Source organism: Lissotriton vulgaris, unplaced genomic scaffold (genome assembly GCF_964263255.1).
Source record: "Lissotriton vulgaris unplaced genomic scaffold, aLisVul1.2 SCAFFOLD_2441, whole genome shotgun sequence".
NCBI lineage: Eukaryota > Metazoa > Chordata > Amphibia > Caudata > Salamandridae > Lissotriton > Lissotriton vulgaris.
The window spans coordinates 102,677-115,980 of NW_028250788.1; the positions used below are offsets into that span (position 1 = coordinate 102,677).

At 44.7% G+C, this 13,304-nt stretch overlaps 1 protein-coding gene across 1 annotated transcript in view; it reads left to right on the forward strand.

Moving 5' to 3' along the window:
• Nucleotides 1-10,251: 10,251 nt before the first annotated feature.
• LOC147663114 (uncharacterized) overlaps nucleotides 10,252-13,304 on the forward strand; it is a 104,445-nt gene continuing 101,392 nt past the window's right edge. The window contains exon 1 of the mRNA XM_086950668.1: nucleotides 10,252-10,427. The gene's annotated coding sequence lies outside the window, so the exon portion shown is untranslated. The remainder of the gene's footprint in view (nucleotides 10,428-13,304) is intronic.

Consider the following 13,304-nt stretch of genomic DNA (forward strand, 5'->3'; position numbering starts at 1 on the left):
TGGAAGACTGTTCTTCAGAGCCCCTGGTAAGAACATACAGTGCTAAAATTCTAGCAAAGGCAATCTATGTAGCCATTCCACTGGCACACTAAGTAGGACATGCTTGAGCTGTTGTCATATGTAAATTGTAAAAGAATTCTGTGAGTTCCTCTGGGGAATAATTCCATAGTCCTGCGAGAGCTTAACTCTCAATGTACAATTGGCTATAATGAAACTAAAAGCCCTTGTGGACTGGGCCAAGATATGTGTAAGTAAGTAGTCTGTACTGGTGTTTGTCTTTGTTACTTGACACACTAGTGAAAAACTCTGCTGAGACTCTGAGAGGTCAGGGCTGATTTGCATATGGCTGGGTCCAAACTGGAATGGCATGGTGAGCAATAACACCTTGGATTTAGGCCCAGATCTCTGTACTGGGGTGAATGCATGACATTGTTCTGCATTCTGTCCATTAATTGTTCTTTTCCCTTTTCGCAGCCTAGCACCAATGCAGTTGCATGCAGGATTTCTTTTGTGCAGGAAGGGGCACCTTCCTACACAAAACAATCCTGAGAGGCCCATTCCTCTTTCGATGTGTGCTGCATTCTGAAAGAGGAAGCAACGAGGAGAAATAAAGATATTTCTCCACATTACCCCTCTCCTGGCACTTTCCCAGTTTTACCAGTTCTTGTAAATCTGAGAATGCGTCAAAAACCATGGGAGGTGCATGGGAACACTCACCCAGCGCCCATGGAACGCCATCCCAGGCAGAGTTAGCAACGCAGCGATTTGTGTTGCTTGCTTTTCTCCAGATTTATGGAGCAACTCAGGGCCACGCAAAGTGACCTTGCATGGCTTCATGAATTGCATTTAAGATTTGAGTCGCTCTTGCACCACATTGCGCGGTGCAAGAGTGACGCACACTGGCTCATCAAAATACCCCATTATGTTTAGGAATATGTGGTTCGTTCTGCCATCAGTGACATAACTAATTTGAAACCAGATACTTTAGAAATTTCTTCCAATGAAACACATCCAAACACAGCCCATGGATAGAGATCCAAGAGCCTTTAAAAAAAGAATGACATTAATAAGAGCGCATTTTGGTGCAATAGTAAAGCTAGAAAATGCTGTTAAGATAAAATATAGTACAAAGGGACAACAAGAATGCGAGCAATGTGCGTGGCTTCCATTACAATGACCAGACAGGAAGCTGATTCTGATCCTGTGGATCACGCACATGCACATTCTTTCCTGGGGTGTAGGGACCAGAAAAGCAAAGTCCTATTATCACTCTAGAAACCTTATGACAAACTTCAAGGTGACTGTCTAGATGACTCCCCACTTCACCCCACTCAAGTAGTGCTGATGGCACAGGTCCGTCCCCTTCAGCTCTCTGCCCTTTGATGAACTACCCAGCATCCCAGGGTGGAGGCTCCATACACCTCCCCTCAGCATCGTTACATTTTGGTTGTGGTGAATCATGGCACCAGATGTAAAGAAGTGGTATCTTTGAAAAACACAATTGCATAGGTGGGGGTAAGGTCTCTCCTGGGCATCTTTTCTGGAATGTATTTACAAAGACTGTGATTTTCACCCAAGGAACCCATTCCAAATCCTTTCATATGTATAGGGATGTGATAGCAAGCTGGTGTGACATCCTTTCTCCACTATAAACCATCCAAAAACCAAGGGATTAGTGGAGAAGTTTAACAAAACCCTTAAAAGTATAAAGAGAGCTTTATCAGAAAACTTCAGGAGGAAGTGGGATCTTCTCCTGCCATGTTTCTTATTCACTAACGAGGAGATTCCCGACAAGGGCATGGATTTCAGTCACTTTGACTTCTGTGTGAGCACCCAGTCTGGTGCCCACTCAGGTTGAACAGCAAAGGGTGGAAGGAACTTCCAAGTTCACACAAAATGATGTGGTCGACACTGTGATTGCCCTCAAATGTTTTATGGGGTAATACATGGATCAGGCGATGAAAAACCTTCAGGCTAGTCAGGAGCTAATAAAAGGAGTGATATTTTAAGAAAGCAATGCTGATTGGGCATTAGGAGGGCCTGGGGTGTTGGTGTGAAAGCTCATACCTCTGAAAGCTTTGGAGGATAAGTGGTGTGGACCACACAAGGGGAAGCGGAAAGTGTCTGATGTGAACTGTTTGCTGGACACAGGTAAGACACTCTAACCTCAAAGAGTGTTCCATGTGAACCAACTGAAGACTTACTTCCGGAGATATAGCGCAGTGAACATTATGCTGTGGCAGAGTAATATGAACTTCATGGCACTCTACACCACTCTACTCTTTCCCCATACACACATTTGTCCAACTCTATACTCCACTCTATGAATGTATATTCCATTGTGCAACACTCTAATCCACTATACAACCCTTTTCTATACTCTATGACACAGCCCTACACTTTACTGTACAAGACCCCACTAAATGTATGACAGTTTACTACGTACGCTATGCCACTCCACTCCACACGACTCTGCTCTGTGACACACCAACACACACTATTAGACTTTACTCCCCACTACGCTACCCCACTCCACTCAAATCTACTCCTCTGTAGTAGACTTTACCTCACTTTACGCTGCTGTACAAAATCCACTGTTTGGCACACTACTGTACTCTATGCAACTCCACTCTACAACATTCAACTTCATCATATGCCACTCTCCGACACCTTACTCCAGTCTATGCTCCTACACTCGTACTATACTGTAAGCCACTCAACTCCGCTTTATGCCACTCTATGATACTCTAGTCCACTATTTCTTACGGTACGTAACTCTCTGGATGCCACTGTACACCACTTTTCTCCACTCTACTCTATGACACAGTACTCCACTCCACTAGACGCCACTCTATGTCGTTGTACTCTATAGCACTGCCAATCTACTCTACCACACTCTACACACTGTACTTTACACCACTCCACCCTTCAAAGCGCTATTGGATGTATGCCACTCTTCTCTACTGCTGCCTACAACACTTTCCAATACTGTCCAACACATCACCACACTCTACTGTTCAAAATGGAACTCCAGTTCATGACACTTTATGTAAAATGTCAAATGTCAAAGGTTCTTATAGAGCACACTTATCACCTCAAGGTCTCTAGGCGCTATGCAGCACGGGACAACAACCAGACTTCAAAGAGAGCTAAAGGTGCTTATTTAGGAAAAAGCCAGGTTTTTAATTTTTTTTCGAAAAGACATATAATCAGTGATAAGCAATAAATGGGGCGGACGTTTATTCCACAGATGAGGGGCAAGATAAGAAAAAGCCTGTTCTCCATTGCGTGAAGTACGCACACGAGGTTGAATCAAGAGGGATTGAGAGGAGGATCTTAGTAATCTTTGAGGCCGATGCCATGCCAATTCTTTTGCAAAGTAGATAGGGCCAGTGCAAAAAAGTATTTTATGAGTCAGGCTCAATACTTTGAAGTGAATTCTTTGGCAAACAGGTAGCCAGTGCAGTTTTTTTAGATTTGGAGCAGAGGCTGACTAGCAGGGAGATCTAAGATCAGTCTGGCTGCCGTGTTCTGCAGCACCTGCAACTAAGACAGAACATTCACATTCACTTTACTTTATTTATGCTACGCCACTCCACTCCACTTCCCTGCACTCTACTTTACTCCACACCACTATAGTCTACAACATGCCATGCCACTCCACTCTCCACTGTACTGAACTCCACTGCACACAAATCCACTGTATGCCACTCCAATGTGTGCTATCTTAAAGCTTCACCACTCCACACTAAGGCACTCCAGTGTGAGTAGCTCCTCTGTATGCCACTCCACTCTTGGAGACTCCACTAATTGATATTTCAGTGTATGCCACTCTACTCTACATCATCCCCTCTACACCACTCCACTGTACGCTATTCCACTCTACCCGACTCCTCTCTACCCCACTCTACTCTACACCACTCCTCTCCACAACTTTATTTATCGAGGTCTGGTCGATTTAGAAATTTCTCCACTGTACAATATTCTACTCTAGGCAACTCCACTCTATGACCCTAAACTCTACGCTTATCCACTCTGTGTCATTCTACGCCACTTCAATGCACAACGCTGGACAGGACTTTATTTCATGTGCGACACTCCACTCTATGCCACTTTCCTCTTGACCACTCCACTGTACGCTATTCCACTGTATGCCACTCCACAGTACCCTATATTTCTATACGGCACTATAGTCTACCCCACTCCACTGTACAACACTACAGCACACTGTGCACCACTTTATGCTATTCCACTCTACCCAACTCCCCTTCATTCCCCCCCGGTGTACACTATTCCAATTCAGTGTGCGCCATTCCACACTATGCCGACTCCACTCTAAGCCACTTCAGTGTACGTCACTCCACACTATGCCGACTCCACTCTAAGCCACTTCAGTGTACGTCACTCCACACTACGCCAATCCACTCTCAGGCACTCTAGTGTATGCCACTCTACTCTAGGCCACTTCTGTGTACGCCACTCCACACTATGCCACTCCACTCTAAGGCACTTCAGTGTATGCCACTCCACTCTACATTACTCCACTGTTCCCTATTTTATTGTATGATTCCATACTGTACGCTATTTCACTGGAAGCTACTCCCCTCCAAACCACTCTACTCAACACTATTCCAATGTACCTCATTCTTTCTACCCCACTCTACTCTACACCTCTCCCCTGTACTCTACGCTATTCCACTGTAGGTAACTTCACTCTACCCCACTCCACTCTATGGCACTCCAGTGTATGCCACACCACTCTACGCCACTCCACTGTACGCAATTGAAGTGTATACCACACTATACTACACTGTAAAACAATGTAAAGCCTCTCAATGCCGCTGTCCAGCACTCTATTTAATGCTATATCACTTTACGCCTCTATACATCACTCTATGACACTCTACACAACTCCCTCTATGCTGCTCCACCACAGTTAATATGAGACACTGCTGCACTGTATTCACTCAACCCCACTACTGTACTCTATGCCACACCACTGTATGCTACTCTATGCCACTCAACTATACCATACTGTACCTCACTTTACTCTACTCCGCACCACTCCACTGTACAACACTTTAATCCACTCTGTGACACTCTACTCTACTCCACTCTACAACACTTTCGGACACTCTGCAACACACCAGTCCACACCACCGGACCAAACACCACTCCACTCTACAACACTTGACTCCACCCTATACTACACCATTAACTGAGCACAACTCCATGCAACTGTGCTCTAGAACACGCTGCTACACTCAATACTACAGCACTTCACTGGACTCTATTACACTCTACCTCACTGTACGGCACTTTACCCCACTTTATGGCACTGAACAACCCTCTATTCCACTGTATGTTCTTACACCCAAGTGTACAACACTCTATGACTTTCCACCTCTCTTAAACACACCACCTCACTATACTGTAGAAAACACTGCTGCAAGTTATAACAATTCACTCCCCTCTATGCACCTAAACTACCGTGCACAACCTCTATTCCACTTTATGCCCTAACACCCTAGTGTACAGCAATCTACTCCACTTTACAACACTTTACAACACTCTAAGGCACCACTTCACTGTACTGTAGACAATGCCTTTCCAATTTATAACAATTTACTCAACTTTATACAATGCCTGCTACTCTAGTGTACTGCACACCACAGTAATATATATCATGCAACCAGGCTGTATAACAATTTACTCCACTGTACACCACTCCACTCTACACTATTCCTCTGTAAGCCGCTCCAATGTACCACATTCCATTCTATTCCACAACTCCACAACACTGTACTCTATTACAGTACTCTGTACGACACTCTCCTCCACTCTACTCTACTATACTCCATTTACTAACAGTCTAATTGACCACAGTAAACTGTATGATTTGAAACATACTTTTTATTAAAAATAAATCACCATTGAAATTCATAGAAAAAGCAAAAGGGTAAACCATTTTTATAGTTAGGAAACTGTTATTTATTCTTTCTATACACACCAAAATGAAAATACACAAGCATTAGGAATTATTAAGTTCAAGTCAAAGTCAAATGATCTTTATTCGGAAGTCAAAAGCATCCATAAAAGTACACACAGGTTAAGTTAAAAGATACATTAAAATAATTGATAAAATTTATCCAATACATTGTGTAATTGATCATACATGAAATAACATTAAAAAGTTGCATACACGCATACAAAATAGTTTTTTTCAAATGCAGAATATAGCTATTTGTGCAACATCCAATGTGCAAAAGGCAATTTGTGCAAAGATGAGCAATGTGCAAATATTCTGTAAAACAGTCCCCAAGCAGTCATATCTGAAAAACAAAGGTAACTACATATCTAAACGCCAATAAACAATACAATACTCAGGTGTGCAAAAAAGCTAATGTAATTAATAAGTTGTAGGTGTGCCTTAAACTTATAATTTAGACACCACCTTTAATATAAATGTATTTATTCTTTATCTGCAAACCAAACGGAAACCACACAGAACCCAAATTTCTAAACGTATACCTTTAATTTATAATTCACAAGACAGCAGTAAATTATTAAAACTCGCACACCACCATACACAGTGGGCCTTATTCACAAATGCAATCTGAGACAAAAATCTAACTTTATGACTTTTGGTATTCACAGAGGTAATTTACGATTCATATCTTTATGTCCGCAGTCAGGCGAGAATCACCCCTTAGTGTTTACTGCAGTGCTGATACTACAGCCATCACTGAGGGAAGTGCAAACTGTGCATTGCATGTACCATGATGCAAATGAGCAAACTTTTCTGGGACATGATCTAGTATCCGGTCACACCCTTTTCCCTGCACAAACTGTATTTCATGGCCTCCATTACCATTTACCACACGTTCCTAATGTTCCTTTTTGTAAAAATTGCATTCCAGCCCCCTGATTACACTTCATCCGGCCTGACCCAGAGTACGGCTTTAGCGGAGAGTACAGCCTGGGTGCGGAGGGTATGGCCACAGCCGGAGATTCCTGCCCAACTGCAGACGAAAAGCTACGACTTGAAAATTACCGATGTGAATATCAAAAGTCGTAAAGTTCGACTTTTGTCTCAGATTACCTTTGTGAATAGGGCCCCAAAGTATTTGACTCAGTAGACACACTACAGTAACTATAACTCGTGCCTTCTCCATGAACTACTTCTACTGTTTTATAATATCTTGCTTATGCTGTCTACAAGAACAGAAATGACATTGCAGATCAAATCTTTTGTGAGAACCGAGTGCATGGTAGAGTGGCAAGTTATAGTTAGAGAAGCTTGGCTACTGAATACACTCTGTGTGGAGGTGCATGAGTTATAATAATTTGTTGTTTTCTTTAAAATAAAGATCTTCAATTAGGGTTTGTTTTACCCAGACATACGTCTCCTGATCAACTAACCATGATGGTGTCTTATGCGTTTTAGGTCTAGCTTGATGGCGCTGGTTTGTGCACACGTGTCCAGCCGCGGGCCATGCAGGTAACAGCATTGGGGTGGGGAGGCCGGGTTGGGGGGGATTTTGAGGGACGTTGCTGAAGGAAAATTAGTTATTTATTTAATTTTCCCTCAGCATCGTCCCTCGAAATCCCCCCAACCTGATCTCACCGCCCACCGTTGTTACCTGCACGGTCCGCGTCTGCACCTGTTGTTATCAAGTTGTGCACTGAGTGAGCTTTGGATCCACCCAAAGGAGAATATCCTTCTCACTTCAAGCTAGTGGCTCTTTAGTGTGATTATTCCTCCTCTTATGGAATATTTCCTTTGCAATGCTTGGCGGACTATTTCACCATCTGAAAAGTATATTTAATTATCAAATATTTTTTTAAAATCTCATAAATGCACTGTGTACTGAACGCAATCATTGTTATTTTTTTTTTTCACTCCAGCAGGCTTTTCTTTAATTTGTGAGCCAGGACACACAATGCAAGCATGACTGGTCGGCTTTGAAAAAAGTTACCAACAGAATCTCCCAAAAGTACTATTAATAGAGTAACCACAACCAAAAACAGTCAGTGGTACATTCATGCCAAAAGACCATCTCCAAAAATATTCATCAGTTCATGTTCGGTTATTTAATTTAAAAGCAACTACAAGGTGGATCAATGTGTTCACCAGTCGGGTAACAGAAACATACGTAGGAAAAAAAAAGACCCAAAATGGGCCACGACAAACATGTTCTTTCTCATCAAGAACTCTGTTGCATCAATTACAAACAAGCATTGGCATCGCCAACAGGTCTTGCCTTTGGGACCTTATAAGTGTTTAGCCATGCAACAGTTAATGTTGTTGCACCAAGGATATTGTGCTGCATAACTAACTATTTATTAGGTCCCAAAAGCGAGACCTATTGGCCATGCTAATCGCTGTACTACAATACCTAAGGAACTCAACGTGGATGAAAGGCAGAATGGGACATCATATGTCCCATTCCAACTGAAAACAAATAGGCATTAAAATGTTACTAGAGAATTAGAATGAACCCTATGGTGAAATGATCCGTAGGTAGCTAAAACTCACCAGCTAAGCACACGGAGTCCCCAAATTCTTAAGCAAAAATCAGAAACTGGTAAGGGGACACAGGGATGCGCGGTAACCTGATCAAAAGATAGAAAACAGTACAGATGGAATATTCCACCCTGTAAAAATGCAGTCCAGAGTAGTAAATACAAGAGTCTAGGAATAATTGTATAATTTAACAAAAAATGCATGACCCCTACCCGTGAAAGCTATTATGATTGGAGATTGGCTTAGCTGGAATCTAATCCCACATGGCAACAAATGTTTAAACGAGACCAAGTCACAGTAGTGAAAAAGTCCCAGAAAAAAGACATGTAAGCATTCTTTACCAGTGCATCTGTAACCGCCATCCATATATAACCTGAAACCAACAAAGTAGTCAATGCACGCAAGAAAACATAGTATGTTTATGTAGAAACCGGACGTGAAAACGTGACGCGAACGTCATAACCCTGGTAGACCTCAAAGGTGCAGGGCTCATTTCTATCAGTGCGCTGGCTCAAAGCCTCAATAAAGTTGTATGAGCTTGTGAACGGTGAGTGAGTCTCAATCTGCAAATGTCAATGAATAATTTATACATGTAAAAAAATGAATCCGCAAATAATAAACTTTAAAGTGAAACAAAGGGAAAGTGAAGCAAGAAGCGTAAGCAAGATGGAGAGGCCAAGCGAGGCGCGCGCTTCGGAGAGTAGTCTGCTCTTTTTCGAAGGACACACTCGTGCTTGTGGTGTGCCCCTGTGCGCTCCTGCAAGGTGTATGCCGCCACAAGCACGAGTGCAGTGCTTAAAATAGAGCTGAACGACGGCTAAAGGTCTCCTATGCAGCGCATGTGCGCTGCGTAGGTGAGACCTAAAAAGACACCCCAAAAAGTGTACAACACCTGGAGTCCCTGGGCATGGAGAACACCACAAGCTGTCCGGTGTACCAGTGGAAAAGTCCCCACCTATGAAACATCCGAGTAGTTAAATCCTGGTCAGTTCCATCTAAAATCCATCCTCACAATCTGTATTTCATTCAGAAATGTTTAATCCTTTTGAAACAAATTTTTTACGCCATGAAATATACAATCACACTTAAAACTCCACTTCTGAATTAATGTAATCATTCTTATAATCACGCTGTACATACATAATACATAAATACCATCTGGGACACTCACCCAAAACAAATATTATGTAACTCTGTGTTTAAATATTAGCTTATGCACGAGTCAGGCTCCCACTCAAACCTGCTTTAAAACAGACCAGCCAACGCAATTATAAAAATACATTAACACAACCAAGATTCCCTAAAATGAATAATTCCTGCAATTAAAACAAACTTCATATCCATCGCCCTGACAGCCTAGTAATGCCACATCTGTGTGGCCCGCTGGATTGCAAATGCCGTATTTGTATTGTGTGTCTTAAGACCATCCATGTCTGTGACTAGTGTTGCCATCTCAGCTGCTTTTAGGTGTCAACCCTGTCTGTCGCATCTAGAAATCTAAAACACCCAGGTCTTTACAGGAAAAAGTGCTTGTTTGTGTGAAATGTATTCACTGCTGGAGCCTGGAGGCGGCGGTTCCGTTAGCCGCCACCAGAGGGCGCTCTTCTCCTGCTGATGAATCTACTTAACTGCACATTGCATGAAAGGGAGAAGGGTTTCCTCTTCCGGGTCAGCGGCGGCAGAGACAGCACGAGCAGCGGTGGTGACATCACTTCCGGCCTCTCACTGTGTGTGTGTAGCCTACTGCATGGAGGAAGGAGCCCTGTCTTGTGGGCAGATACCTTCATCTTCAGACCCTCCTAGACCTCAGATCTGCCCCTCTCAGACCCCAGATCTGCCCCCCCCCCCAGGCCCAGGTGGAGGAGAGAGCCTGGACACGTCTGCACAGGTCTCTACTCAGGTAGGAGATTGTCAGCACCTTCTGCTGTGTTTGTAGAAATAGACTGAACAATCCTGGAGGGAATCTCTGCAGGAGCCGGGCTGAGCTGGGCTCTTCTATCCGGGGGCCCCTGGTGGGGCTGAGCTGGGCTCTTCTATCCGGAGGCCCCTGGTGGGGCTGAGCTGGGCTCTTCTACACAGGGCTGAGCTGGGCTCTTCTCAGACATGCCAACCCTCCCGATTCAGGCGTGAGACTACCGATTTGAAGGGTAGTCTCCCGCCTCCCGATTCCTGCAAGCAAAAACCCGATTCCTCGAGGGTTTCAGCTGACAGGGCTTGTTATTGTGTTAAGTGCTAATTCTTCCAGCAAATAGTGGCGATGCAGGGGCTCTCGAAGGGTTGAAAAACCAACAAAGCGTCATTAACAAGGGAATCGTCTTTTAACGACCTGCAAAGTACTGGGGAGGGGGGGGGGCTGTTTCAGCCCGGGCTGCCACAGGGGGGTGGGGGATGCATGCACTGCCAACAGCCTGCCAGTCCAGTGCCCAACAGTTGCATCACCCTCACTGCCTGCCATTATGCTCCATGCTTCTGAAAGGTAAGAGAAAAACGTGCATTTATGTTTCAAATGTCCGATCCTACAGCAGCCACTTCCAAAGCCCATACATGCCAGTAACCCGATTCAAGGCACCATTCTCCCGATTTTTTTTTTTAATCTCCCACTTTGCTCTCCTGAAATGTTGGCATGTATGTCTTCTATCCGGGGGCCCCTGGGGCTGTGCTGGGCTCTTCTATCCGGGACCCCTGGGGCTGAGCTGGGCTCTTCTATCCGAGGACCCTGGGGGCTGAGCTGGGCTCTTCTATCTGGAGGCCCCTGGGGCTTAGCTGGGCTCTTCTATCTGAGACCCCCTGGGGCTGAGCTGGGCCCTTCTATCCTGGAGCCTTGAGGCTGAGCAGGGCTCTTCTATCTGGGGGCCCCTTGGGCTGAGCTGGGCTCTTCTATCTCGGTGCCCCAGGTCCTGAGCTGAGCTCTTCTATCTGGGGGCCCCTGGGGCTGAGCTGGGCTCCTCTATCCAGGGGCGCCAGGGCCTGAGCTGGGCTCTTCTATCCGGGGGCCCCTGGGGCTGAGCAGGGCTCTTCTATCTGGGGGCCCCTGGGGCTGAGCTGGGCTCCTCTATCCAGGGGCCCCAGGGCCTGAGCTGGGGTCTTCTATCCGGGGGCCCCTGGGGCTGAGCGGGGCTCTTCTATCCGGGGACCCTGGAGGGCTTTCCTTCCGGCATCGGGGTGTTTGTGGGCATCATTTGTGTTAAAGAGGAGATCCTTGCACTGTTGCACTGCATCTTCCTGCACTGTGAGGAATCACTGCCTGCTGCACTGATCTTACTGCACTATCCATGCATTTTACACCGCATCCTACTGCACTGGGAGACACCTGTGCATGCTGCGCTGCTTTTTAGTGCATTGAGAAATCTGTCCACCCTGCTTTTAGTACACTTTACGAAATCTGAGCACGCTGCACTGCATCATACTGCAATATGAGGGATCTGTGCACACTGTTCTGCATCTTACTACTCTTTAAGAAATCTGTGCACGCTGCAGTGCATCATACTACAATATGAGGGATCTGTGCACACTGTTCTGCATCTTACTACACTTTAAGAAATCTGTGCACGCTGCAGTGCATCATACTACAATATGAGGGATCTGTGCACACTGTTCTGCATCTTACTACTCTTTAAGAAATCTGTGCACGCTGCAGTGCATCATACTACAATATGAAGGATCTGTGCACACTGTTCTGCATCTTACTGCACTATAAGAAATCTGTGCATGCTGCACTGCATCATACTGCAATATGAGGGATCTGTGCACACTGTTCTGCATTTACTGCACTGAGTAATCTGTTCACACCGCACTGTTTTTTCTGTGTGACGGCAATATATGGGCTGCACTGCTTTTCGTTGTACTGACGAATCTGTGCACACTGCACTGCTTTTTACTATGCTCTGTGTATACGCTTCATTTCTTGTAATTGACTATGATAAAGCATTGCATGTAGTTTACCACACAATGAGATATATGTGCACACTGCACTACTCTTTGCTGCACCTTGAGAAACAATGGGACGCTGCAAAGCCTTTTACTACTCGAGGAGAAATCAGTGTACACTTCAGTGATGTTTACTGTACTCTGGAATCTGTACACACTACGCTGCTGTATGAAAAATATGTGCACAATGGATTGTGCATTCTGACCTGCTGTTTAATACAATTTGAAGAATATTTGAACACTACTGAGATTTGTCCTGATCAATTAGTAATGTGTGCGTCCCTCACTGCTTTTCTGCTAAACTGTTAGAGCACTTTTAGCACTAGGAGAAATCTGTTATGTCCTTTGGTTTAAAAAATGCCCCTGTCACCTGCCAACAACCCAGGCCCAAGTCAGGGCATTAATTGGCTTGACTAAGTACTGCAGTAGGTTTGTGAAGGGATATGGGTCCATTGTGGCTCCCCTCACAGAACTCACCTCCAAGAAAATGCCCATAAAGGTAAACTGGACAGTTAGTTGTCAAAAGGCTTTTGACACCCTGAAAGAAGCAATGTGCTCAGCACCAATTCTGAAGGCTCCAGATCATGCCAAGCAGTTCATAGTGCAGACTGATGCCTCTGAGCTAGGGAAAGGAGCGGTCCTATCCCAGACCAATGATGAAGGCCAAAACCAACCTGTTGCTTTTATAAGTAGAAGGCGTCTCCCCAGGGAGCAGCATTGGAGTGCCATTGAGAGGGAGGCCTTTGCTGTGGTTTGGTCCCTGAAGAAGTGGAGACCATTCTTGTTTGGTACTCACTTTCTAGTTCAAACTGATCACAGACCTCTCAGATGGCTAATGCAAATAAAAGGA